The sequence below is a fragment of the Passer domesticus genome, chromosome 21, assembly GCF_036417665.1.
Source record: "Passer domesticus isolate bPasDom1 chromosome 21, bPasDom1.hap1, whole genome shotgun sequence".
NCBI lineage: Eukaryota > Metazoa > Chordata > Aves > Passeriformes > Passeridae > Passer > Passer domesticus.
In genome coordinates, this window is record NC_087494.1 from 7,177,120 (window position 1) to 7,189,255 (window position 12,136).

The window sequence follows — 12,136 nt, forward strand, 5'->3', positions numbered from 1 at the left end:
CACTCTTCCAGGATAGCTCACAAGGAGCCCGAAATGGCGGACACCGCGTGGCGCTTCCCGCCGGCATTCCTTCTTCTTCCCAAAACCCACTTCTTTCTCGCCACGACTCTTTCCCTTATCTGGTTTCCCCTCCCACTGCTCCTCCTTCCGCCCCTCCCCTCCCTCCTCCCGATTCTACACCCCGCGGCACTCCCACTCCGGCGTCGGCGCCTCCCCCATGCCACGTCTCCCAGGCGGGGACAAAGTCGTCATCCGTCTCCGCCCCCATTCTTATCTCTCCCCCTCCCTCTTCCCCTCTCAGCTCCGGTTCCCACGCTCCGTCCGGAGCCGCGGGGGGCGGAGCTGAGGGCCGGATCCCAGAGCTGCCAGTTCTCTCGGCGGCCCCGGTCACCTACCAGCCCGGGGGGGAGGGGAGAACCCAGCCCCATTGGACTCCATTCCCACATCATTCGATAAAGGAGCTGTGCAAAGCCCAAAAGGATTTCTCCCGGGAGAGTGAATATTTCCAGGGAATTCTAAGAGCTACACTCTCTGAAACAGTGGTCACCCCTGCAGATTTAAGGCGGCTGTTCTCCTGCCTTTTAAACCCCACAGAATTCCTTGTTTGGGAAAAACACTGGCGAAGAGAAATTAGTAACATCTTACCCTCGCTGTGGGAAAACCAAGCCACAGCCTCAGATCTGCAGGGGGGTGTGTTAACAACCGACCACTTGTGTGGGACAGGGGCATGGGAGGATGGGCAGACTCAAGCGTGGTATGTTCCAGTGGAGGCTTTAAGGGAGGGAGCCAAAGCAGCCGAGCGGGCTTTCCTCACCTTACGGTCTCTTGCTACCCCCTTAACATCATATGTGAAAATCATGCAAGAATCTAATGAGCCCTTTTTAAGCTTTGTTGAGCACCTTCACAGGGCGGTCGAGACGCAGGTCCATGATGAGTCAACTAAGAGGGGAATCCTCACTGAGGTGGCAGCGACGAATGCAAATCCAGCTTGCAAGGCCGCCATCCTCAGTCTGCCGTTAGATCCTCCCCCCACGCTGGATCAGATGCTGGACGTCTGCGACCGCAAAGTCGCCATCATCGCGGAGGAGCTCGACAAGCAGCCCAGGGCTCCGGCTCGAAGGGTAGCTGCCACCGACCTGGAGGAAGTCATCACAGCTGCTGCTGCTGCCCCGTCCCGACAGCCCACCACGCCAAAGCTGCAACCCCGGACGGATGCACCGTGCCACCTGTGCAACCAATCCGGGCATTGGATGCCGGACTGTCCCCTGAGGCGGGAGTTTTACGAATTTAAAAAGAAACAGCGGCCTCAGGGGACCCCACAACACCAACCAAAAAACTAAATTGCAAGCGCGCCTCCTCCCCGGACCACGATAAAAATAGGGCAGGTGCCACCATTCCACCACGCGGGGAAAAGGGAAGAGAGGGAGACCTCCAGCGGGACCTGCCTGTTGCCACAGACTCTAAAACTTTTCCAAACTCAACTTCTTACGAATCTATTTCTGATCTTTTTCAGGAGGTGCCTCGGCCAGTCCTAACAACCACCTCCAGGACGGTCCCCTTTTGGTTGCAGTTGGCGGAGCCACTCCATCTTATTGACTCAAATATCCAACTCGTCTCCATCAGCCCGGAGTGCCCAGGTACCTGGCATCGGACCAAGGGTAGGTTCGTCACAGTTGGAGATTCCAAATCAACACCACAAGACATTCACATCATCCCGGGTCTCATATCATCAGACCCGGGAACATTCGCAGTAGCCATGTATTGTGCCAGCCCTCCCACCTTTCTGCCTCGGGGGCAAGTTGTGGCACAAGCCCTTCCTATCCCTGAGGGGGCCTGGGACTCCGAGCCACCCAAAACATCCACATCCTCACACCTCCCATTGGTGGCTTGGGCTCAGGCCCTAGGCAAAGAAAAACCAAGAATCACCTGCAGCCTACAGAAAGGTGGAGACCAGAAGCTCGTTCACGGGCTTCTGGACACTGGAGCAGATGTCACGGTCATTCCCTCACGGGATTGGCCGTCGCATTGGGAGTTGCAGGACTCAGCAGAGCGGATCCGAGGTGTAGGAGGGATCCAATTAGCAAAACAATCTAAGAGCATTGTGCAAATTATGGGACCGGATGGACAATTAGCGTCTGTACGTCCATTCGTTTTAGATTACACGGAGCCCCTGTGGGGAAGGGACCTGCTCGCCCAATGGGGAGCCCGAATTGACCTACCAGCGGCTCCCCAGGTTTTTAGGGCAGCGGTCACTGAGGAGCGCCCTACCCAGAAACTGGATTGGCTGACTGACACACCTGTCTGGGTAGAACAGTGGCCGCTTTCAAAACAGAAATTAAAGGCGCTCGAGGAGCTCGTAGAGGAGCAGCTGCAGCGAGGTCACCTGGTGGAGACCACGTCTCCGTGGAACTCCCCAGTGTTTGTCATAAAGAAACCTAATAAAGAGAAGTGGAGGCTCCTTCACGACCTTCGACAAATTAACAACGTCATCGAAGACATGGGTCCCCTCCAACCTGGGATGCCCTCCCCAACAATGCTTCCCCAAAATTGGAATTTAGCTGTAATTGACATAAAAGACTGTTTTTTCCAAATTCCCCTACACCCCGACGATGCTCCGGGTTTTGCTTTCTCGGTTCCTACCATCAACCGAGGAGCCCCTAGGAGGCACTACCACTGGACGGTTTTGCCCCAGGGCATGAAGAACAGTCCAGTAATATGCCAGTGGTATGTCTCTTCCTTGCTCTCATCAGTCAGGGCAAAGGCAACCAACGCTACAATTTTCCATTACATGGATGACATCCTCGTCTGTGCTCCAACTGATGACGAACTTGCTCACAGTCTTGACCTAACAATCAGTGCATTGGTTGCTGCAGGGTTCGAGTTGCAGCAGGACAAAATTCAAAGAATGCCACCCTGGAGGTATCTAGGTCTTACAATTAGCAAAACAACTATCACACCACAAAAAATTAAAATTCGGAATTCCATTCAAACGCTTTCTGATGCCCAACAGCTGTATGGGTCTCTGAATTGGGTAAGGCCTTGGCTAGGCATTCCCACCGATAGACCTGGCCCCCCTTTTCAATTTGTTGAAAGGGGGAGAGGAGCTTAATTCTCCTAGGTCGCTCACCCAAGAGGCGCAAGCTGCGTTGGAAAAGATTCAAAAGTCCATCTCGGAGAGGCAGGCCCATCGTTACCAGCCGGGCCTGCCCTTCAAATTCATTATCCTCGGGAAATTGCCACACCTCCACGGGATGATCTTCCAGTGGGAGGACATCAAGAACACCAAAAAGGACCAAGGGGCTAGGGACCCTCTCTTGATTATAGAGTGGGTGTTCCTTAGTCACCAAAGGTCCAAAAGAATGACGAGGCCACAAGAACTGGTGGCGGAACTGATCCGTAAGGCTCGCCTTCGGATCAGGGAGCTAGCAGGTGTGGACTTCACATGTATTCACATACCACTCAAACTAGATTCGGGCCACTTTACAAAAGCTATGTTGGAACACCTTCTCCAAGAGAATGAGGCCCTGCAGTTTGCTCTGGACAGCTACGCCGGTCAGATTTCTATTCATCGGCCGGCTCACAAAATTTTTAATTCGGAAGTCCAGTTTAAATTATCTCTTCAGCAGGTTCAGAGTAGGACTCCTCTGAAGGCTCCAACCGTTTTCACTGACGCATTCGGCGCATCCCACAAGTCAGTTATGACTTGGCGGGATCCGCAGACTCAGCAATGGGAAGCTGACATTAAAGAAGTAGAAGGATCACCTCAAGTAGCTGAGTTAGATGCTGTCGTCAGGGCTTTCGAGAAGTTCCCTGGACCATTCAATCTAGTCACCGATTCCGCTTATGTAGCAGGCGTAGTTACCTGTTCAGAACAAGCGATTCTGCAGGAGGTGTCCAACATAGCCCTTTATCAGTTGCTCACCAAATTAGTAAATTTAGTCTCTCACCGAGAGCAACCATTTTATGTGATGCATGTGCGGTCCCACACTGACCTGCCGGGGTTCATTGCCGAGGGGAACAGGAGAGCGGATGCCCTCGCTGCCCCTGTGCAAATGGCCCCGCTCCCAGACGTGTTCCGCCAGGCTAAGATCCGCCACCAGCTCTATCATCAGAATGCGCCGGGTCTGGTCAGGCAGTTCCAACTTAGCCGTGACCAGGCCAAGGCCATTGTGGCCACCTGCCCCCACTGTCAGTCCTTCCAGCTCCCGTCTGTCAGCACGGGGGCTAACCCCCGAGGATTAGCGAGTTGTGAAGTGTGGCAGTCCGATGTTACACACGTCCCTGAGTTTGGTAAACTGAAATTCGTTCACGTATCAGTAGATACCTTTTCCGGCGCGGTTTTTGCCTCCGCCCACGCAGGGGAGAAGGCAAATGACACCAAGAAACACCTACTTCTAGCCTTCTCCACGCTGGGCATTCCAAAAACATTAAAAACTGACAACGGCCCAGCGTATAAGTCCAGGGAACTGCGCAACTTCCTGCAGCAATGGGGAATAGAGCATAAAACTGGCATCCCATATTCCCCAACGGGTCAAGCTGTAGTGGAGCGGACCCATCAGAGCCTCAAAAGAGTCCTTCAACAACAACGTGAGGCAATGAAGATGGAGTCCCCCCAGGTCCGCCTTGCCAGGGCCCTTTTTAAGATCAATTTCTTAAACTGCTCTTTTGAGAATCTAAACCACCCATTGTTCGGCACTTCAGGCAACACCAACAACTGCAGCCGAAAGAAAAACCTCCAGTTCTCATCAAAGACCCCGAGACCTGGAGGACGGAAGGACCCTTTGACCTTGTCACCTGGGGGAGGGGATACGCTTGCGTTTCCACTCCCTCGGGTCCAAAATGGGTCCCTTCAAAATGGGTCAGGCCATACACCGCCTCCAGTCAAGTTCCAACTAAGAAAGTGGCACAGGTTGAAGAAGCCTGTTGGAGGAGAAAAAAGAGGCCTTTTGAAGGAGATTTAGACCTCCCGGAGCAGAACCATTCCTGATGTTTTACCTTTATGACTTTTTGTCTTGTTCTTTTCAGAAAGTCCGAGAATGCCCATCCTCATAACCCACAGCGAGCTGATCATCCTCTGGAACCTTTTTGCCATCGCGAGCCCATGGATTGTCCCTCAACCTAAGCAAAACGTTTGGAAGATGCTCACTGGCGCCCTCGGCAGAGATCATTTGTGCCTCACTGCCACCTCGGCAGCAGACCCCTTGTCGACCTGCCTCGTGGGGATCCCGCTTCCTCCAAAGGAGTTTCCCGAGCCCCTTTACTCCTTCCTTAAACCCCTTTCCCAAAATAAAGTTTTCCGTCCCTCTAGTCCCAATCCCAATCTAATCTGGAGGAGGCTAATGTCCAAATTGAACATATCTAAATCTGACCCCACTGAATTTAAATTGCTCGGCTCTGCATCAGCAAATTTGTGTGTTGAATTTCTCCCTTTCCATGACCGCGACGAAAAATCTTTTACACCAATCATAGAACCAAATCAAAACTACGCGGCAGGAAATTGGTGTTCTGTTACCTCCCATATTACCATCGCCCTCTCCTTTGAAGATAAACCCAGATCCCTTCCCAACAGTATATTTTTCATTTGCGGTGACCGAGCATGGGCAGGCATCCCCTCTCGCCTTCTAGGAGGCCCGTGTACATTTGGACGGCTGATGCTGTTTGCTCCCAACAATTCCCAAATTAAAGATTGGAAACATAAAATTGTCGCACACAATTCGGCCCGTGTAGCAAGAGATCTTAAAGATTTAAATGAACAGTGCAACTCCAAAATTGTTCATTGGTCAAAGCCAGAAGGTGTCGCATGGACAGTGTTTCTCCCGTGGGTGTCTATTGCGAAGTCTCTAGGTGAATTAGCTCACCTAGAGTGTTGGGTAGCCAAACAAGCCAATTTTACCTCAGCCGCTCTAAGTAACCTCCTAGCAGACGAAGAAATAACAAGGCAGGCGACTCTCCAGAACCGGGCAGCAATAGACTTCCTATTGCTGCTCCATGATCACCGGTGTGAAGAGTTCGAAGGGCTCTGCTGCCTCAATTTATCATCCAAAGCCGGGGACGCCAGAAGATCTATTGACCAAATGAAGGGAATGATCAGCGACATTAAGGAGAAAACATCAGACTGGCTGGGAGACATCTTTACGGGATGGGGTCTCTCGGGCTGGGTAGTCTCTATTTTGAAAACTGTTGTTTTAGTCCTTTTCATTTTACTGGTCATTTCAATTGCAATTTCTGTCGTTTGGAGAATTCTTAGAGGGCTTATAGTTAAGTCGATGTCTGCTGTGGAAGTGAATCGAGTGGTAGTCGAAGAACAGGTTATAGACAAAAGTCGAGAAGAAGAAGGTTCTGAAGAAGATGAGCAGTTAAAAGACAATCCTTGGTCAGATGAATCCTCAGAAGATGGTTTTTAAGTTACCCCACTCCTCCTTTTTCTTTTTAAACAAAGAAGGGGGAGATGTAGGGGTGCTTCAGTTTTAAGTTGGTTTATTCCTGTACCCCCCATTCCTGTTTATGGTTCTGCCCCGGGCTCTCTCTCTCTCTCCCTCTTCTTGATTGTCCCGTCAGTTACACTTTTATCTCTCCTAATCCCTCCCTGGCTGCTTGTCCGTTATTCAGTGTCCATGCCCTCCCATCCAGAACCTTCTGTCTTGGACACTGAGTGATTGGGCCAGAGGTTGGGGTTCAACCCTCAGTTTATTCCCACTGGAGATCCGAGATGTTTGTTACGCGTTATTCCCTCCTCTCAAAAATTTAGATTGGTTATTGTATCCTGTTTATAAGGCCCTGCCGGGCAAGCATTTTTGTCCGCGCACGACGCACCTTCAATAAAACACCTCCCTTTTCCCTGTCAGCGCGGTCCTGTCTTTCTCCTGCGAGACGCAGCCCGACTCCTCTCCAAACAGCTCCGGGGATTCTCGCTCTCCTGAAGGCATCCCGCCTTAAGCACTCTCCCCAGGAAGTCTCTCCGTGGGAGAGAGCCCTTCCCCCTTCGGTACTTCCGGCGGCACTGGCCGCAGCAGCCGGGAATCCAGAGGCCAGTTGCTGCCGCTGCATGGAGGGCCTTGGGAGCTGCCAGGAGAACACAGGGGACCTGCAGGGACAGGGTGTGCCAGGGACCTGCAGGGAGTGGAGCTCAGTGGGCACAGGCCTGGCCAGGCTGGGGTCACCCCGAGATCAAGGACTGAATGTCTGCTGTGAGCCAGGAGAGCTCTGCAGCCCAGGGACACAGCAGGCCCAGGGAAAGGAGTCTGGGCACTGCCTGCTCTGAGCCTCAGGGAACTCCCCCAGGAGGATCCAGGGCAGCCCCAAGCCCCTCTGGCAGCCCTGGCACAAGGCAGGCACCTCTGAGCCCCCTGCATGGCCCCGCAGAGCCTGTGTGGGAGGGGGTGAGTGCAGGGAGCACCATCAGCTGCCTCTGTGTGCCAGGCTGAGCAGCAGAGCCCAGCAGAGGCAGCCCAGGGCCCCGGGCAGCACAGCCCCCGTGCTCTGCAGAGCAGCAGCCCCAGCTCGGGGCTCTGGGCAGCAGGGCAGGGGCTGCAGCAATGGCTGCTTGGGCCTGCACAGACGTGTTCCCCTGGGAAAGGCTCTGGGGACAGCTGGCATGGGCCAGGAGCAGAGCAGGAGCCCGTGGGTGTGCAGAGGAGCCCTGGCAAGAGGCTGCCCTGTCCCTGGGCCAGCAGGAGCTGCCTGAGGAGCCCCGGGGCCAACACTGCTGCTGGGCTGGGCAGCGGGGCTGGCCCTGGGGCTGCAGGAGCTGCCCGAGCTGAGCATCTGCTGAGCATTCCAGACCCAGAGTGGCTGTCCCTGACCTCCAGTGCCTGCAGTTCCTGCTGCAGGGCCAGACCTGACTCTGCTGCTCTGCTGGGCTGGGGCAGGGGCAGGAAAGGCTGAACTGGGCAGTGCCAGGAAGAGGAAAACAATGGGGCCTGGTCCGTATGAGTCCCTACAGTGTCAGTATGGCCTCCGTGGTTGGATTAAGTCCCACAGTGTCACAATGGCCCCTTGGTTCCATTAAGCCCCACAGGGTCACCATGGTCTCCTGGTTACAGGAGGCCCTGCAGTGTCACAAGGGCCCCTTTGGTTCTATGGAACCCACTGGGTCAGATTTGCCACTGGGCAGGGTCAGCACCCAGGACACAAACACCAACTAATGGAATTGTGTAGTTTATATAATGTATGTCTGCAAGAATTTACAAAAGTTGAAGCTCAGCAAAGCACATAATCATTAGGAAATTATTACAAAAGGAGCAGCTCAGCAATGCACGCAACCATGACCACCACAGATTGTTTGCAGTGATTAAGAAAGATCCAGCACCAGTTCCCCTCAGGCTGTGCCATCCCCCAGATCCACACAGCAGCAGGGGGAAGCTGTCCCAGCCAAGGGCTGCAGAGCCACTCCTGGACACTGGGAATTCCTGCAGGTGCCTCCAGCCACAGGTGAGGCTCCAGCCTCGCTGTGAGAGGGCCCAGCTCTGACAGTGCTGAATGAACAAACTGACAGCACTTCTAGTGCAGGAACATATGGTTTCATCCTCCTCTTGGGTTCCTCCCAAAGCCTGGCCAGGGCCCCAGGAGGAACCAAGGGAGGTGACTTTGACCATTCAGCCCCAAACAAGGCCAGATGGGGCCTTGTCTGATTTTTAAATACAGAAAGGTATAGCCATGTTTTACCAATGAGCACATACAGAAATCATACTGCTCATAGTGATTCGTTAATGAGTAGATACAAATATAACATTTGGTGGGAAAATTTATTTAGAGGTCAGCTTTGGCTCAGGGCCTGTTGTTCAGGCCTCAGACAGGGCCTGGTGCTGAGGCCTCAGGACTTCAATTGGTCCTTTAACCTGTAGAGGAACTACAATTCATAATAATGCTTTCAATAACACAGTTTAGATTTAGGCATTAGGCAGAAAGGCATTGTGTCTTGTTCTTCAATTAAGTGCTGTTCAAGTTCATTACTCAGCTAGAATTCACATTCTTTTTAGAACAGCCCTAAATAGTTATTATTCTCTGTTATTTTATCAAATGTCCCTTTTTTCTTGAGACTCTGTGTCTTTTTAGACATGTCTCAATACTCCATTTCCAGCACAGTGTAATGAATGAACGAGGCCAGATTTCAAAAAAAAAGATGAAAAAGGCTCTCGTTTATTGAAAAACAAGCTGGAAGGAATGGACGGTCCAAGATAAGCTTGGACCCCCTCACAACAGCTCAAAAAAAATAACAACGTGCTGCGAACACGTTGGGTTCTTTTCCAAGTGAACTAATCCCACTGCCCCCGAACCCGCAAGAACCGCGCTCAAACGAAAAACCCCCCTTTTATAACTCCCTTTGGTCCAGGATTGGTGGGGTTTGGATCCGCGCACTGATTGGGGGAATTTAGGCGCTCTGATAGGTCTTTAGCCAGGTTCATTCTGGGTCAATCATTTCTTCAGGGCGTCGAATGATTGCTTGGTGCCCTGGCCCAATCACTCCTCACCTCGTCCACCTCCTGTCCCCACCAAGTCCTGGACACCTTTTCTCCTCACAAAAAACAACTCCCCATTCTTTCCCCAAAGCCAATAGGACCAAACTTAAAAAAGCATGTGTTAGAGACAGTCTGGAGGTTCCCTCCCTTTGCCTCACGACCGTCTCAAGGACAGACATGGGGACCCTGAGGACCCTGATGGGAATTGTGGGCTGCCAGTGGTGGATGAAGGCCAAATAATCCTGAGGCCCCTGAGCAGAGTTCTGGCCTGCCAAGTGATTGTTCACAGCTGTGTCTACAATGCCTGCTTCTGGCAGGGCCTGCAAAGGAGGCAACTCGCCCTATACGCTGGCACCTGTTTGGTGACAATAGCTTGAGCATTTCCCCACCTCTTGGCCTGGTGGGACTTTTCTGGGGTAACCTTTGGTGGTCCCTCCCCTCACAGAAGAGCCATCATCTGCTTTCCAACCACCGTGACAGACAGACTGAGATGGGTGAAGCCTCCCTCTCAAGGACTGAGACATGAAATCTCTCTATGGAGAAGCTCCCCTCTGCCAAGGAGAGAGACTGAAACCTGTAACACGGGGGAGGTGTGTGGGGGAGCCAACCTGACCAAAAGTGAGATGTTTGCCTGCAGGTGTGGCCATTGGACCAAGAAGACAATGGTTCTCACCTATTGCTGAGGACACAGACTGGCTGTACCTTCTTTTCCCCTCAGTGATCAATGGACTTCTTCTTTATTGGATCTGTTCCCCCTCAGTGATTTCAAGATCTGTTCCCTCCTTAGGAATGGACTATACTAGAACCTTGAGTTAACCAGGTGTTCTTAAATTCTTCCTCACATGACAAAAGGGATGTATTAGCCAGACCATGAGGATTTTGTCTCTCTGTTGGTAGCAATATTCTGCCTCCTCTCTCTCTCTCTCTCTCTCTCTCTCTCTATCCTTTATCTCTTTTCTAATCCTTCTATTGCATTTGCTGTGGGCACTCAATAAAAGGTGCATTTGTGTTGATGAATACTGAAATCCCCTCGGTGTTGTTTGTGCACTCTGAGATCAGTTAATGAACCATCACGAGCCCCGCTTGTATGAGCGGATGGTGACAGCGTGTCACTGCAGCCCCGTGTCCCTTGGCAGCCCTTGGGAATTGTATGGGACACAGAGCATGCCCACTGTCTGCATTTTCCATAAATCCCGTGCATTTCCCTGTCTCCTTGGGATGTTCCCTGTGGCACAGTGAGGTTACAGGGCTATGGGCAGAGAAGAAACCTGAAAGGCTTTCCTGGAGAAATGTCCTGGTCTTTCCAGCACCACTGGAGGCTATTTCCTCTTGTCCAAGCCCTTTCCCTTGGTAGTAAAGACCAAGAAAATAGGGCTAAGTTAATCTTTCTGCACCTTGTTGTTTGGATCTTCTTGAGCACACTAACTCAATGTTGTATTAATGTTATCTTTGACTGCAATCCTGGATCGAAACTTCACAGGAATTTCTAGATGAATGATAGAAGTAAGATGATGACATAATCAATTAAAATCAGCTATGCCTGAAAGGACTCCAGTTCTTTCTGAAGGAGGTTGACATAATTGTGTATATCTCCATGATGTGAAGACTGTGGCATGAATTCCATGGTTAGAGATTAACACCTCCTCATGTTTTGAGGGTGCTGGAGGATGTTTAGATTTGTAAGAACTTTATTCTTTTCTATACTCTAAGGACTGGCAGAAATCTGCTGGGATAATAGTCTGACAACATTCTGATTTCTCTTGATGCTGTTTTAAAGATCTGCAAAAGTTATGGCAAAATGCTTCTGCTTCTAACCTCACCTTCCGGTTTTTCTATTTGGAGTGAAATGTGGTAGATCATAGTTTGAATGCTCAGTATATGAAGGAATGAAATCCTTTTTCTCTCACTCATGGTTCACTGAAGAGATTCCTGTTAGAGCTGATCCAGCAGTTCTGTAGAGCATTTCAAAATGACTGCATGGGACATAAAACTGTCTATAAATTTAGAAGCAATATTTCTATATTCACACAGTCATTTATGTTTTCCAAGTAATTCCTACAAAAAGGTAAGCCCTGGTTTGTGAAGATTTTAGAATGATTTTCTGGAATTTAGATGGAGTCATGGGGTGAGATGCCCATCCATGCACTCTAAATACATTTATCAAGCCCGAAAAAGAAAGCCATTGTAGAATGGAGTTCAAACAGCCCCCACTGGAGGGCGGCGCTGGCTGCCAGAATCACTGTCAGTGCTTGTGAACCCCGAGGGTTTCTGCAGCCCGGGCTCTGCAAAGCCTGGGGCTGACGGATGCAGGCAGATGCCCCACATGCTTAGACCTCAGAGATAAGAATTGCTTTTCTTCCACTACAGGAGGAACTTCCCTGGGAGTCTTGTCTTTGTTCACGGCAATGTCCAAAAGATTGTTGGGAAATGTGGCTGTGTGAGTCGCCACAGGTAGGCAGCTGGAACAACCACAAAACCAAGAGGAACTTTATTTCAGTACGGCGCTAAGCTGTTCCTACATCATGAAATGATGTAGAAAAGGGAGATGTTCTTTCCTGTCATCACAATTGTTTTGGGATACTACTATTATAAATGACTACTCCAATTAAATTAATTAAATTTATGAAGTTATCAAAGTATAAATTTGGAATAAAACAGAAGCTAAAATTGACTCTAAG

General features: G+C 50.9%; 2 long non-coding RNA genes across 3 annotated transcripts; one reads left to right on the forward strand and one right to left on the reverse strand.

Moving 5' to 3' along the window:
• Positions 1-4,203: 4,203 nt before the first annotated feature.
• On the reverse strand, positions 4,204-7,072 carry LOC135284619 (uncharacterized). The gene is made up of 3 exons (XR_010349884.1): positions 6,814-7,072; positions 5,894-6,063; positions 4,204-5,118 (listed from the first exon to the last, which is right to left on the reverse strand). It is a non-coding gene; the product is annotated as an uncharacterized LOC135284619 (long non-coding RNA).
• Positions 7,073-7,941: 869 nt separating this feature from the next.
• On the forward strand, positions 7,942-12,094 carry LOC135284635 (uncharacterized). Of its 2 annotated transcripts, none has more exons than XR_010349899.1 (2): positions 7,942-8,430; positions 11,826-12,094. It is a non-coding gene; the product is annotated as an uncharacterized LOC135284635 (long non-coding RNA). The 2 variants fall into 2 exon arrangements; XR_010349900.1 differs by lacking the exon at positions 11,826-12,094 and adding an exon at positions 9,904-10,483.
• The last annotated feature ends 42 nt before the right edge of the window (positions 12,095-12,136 follow it).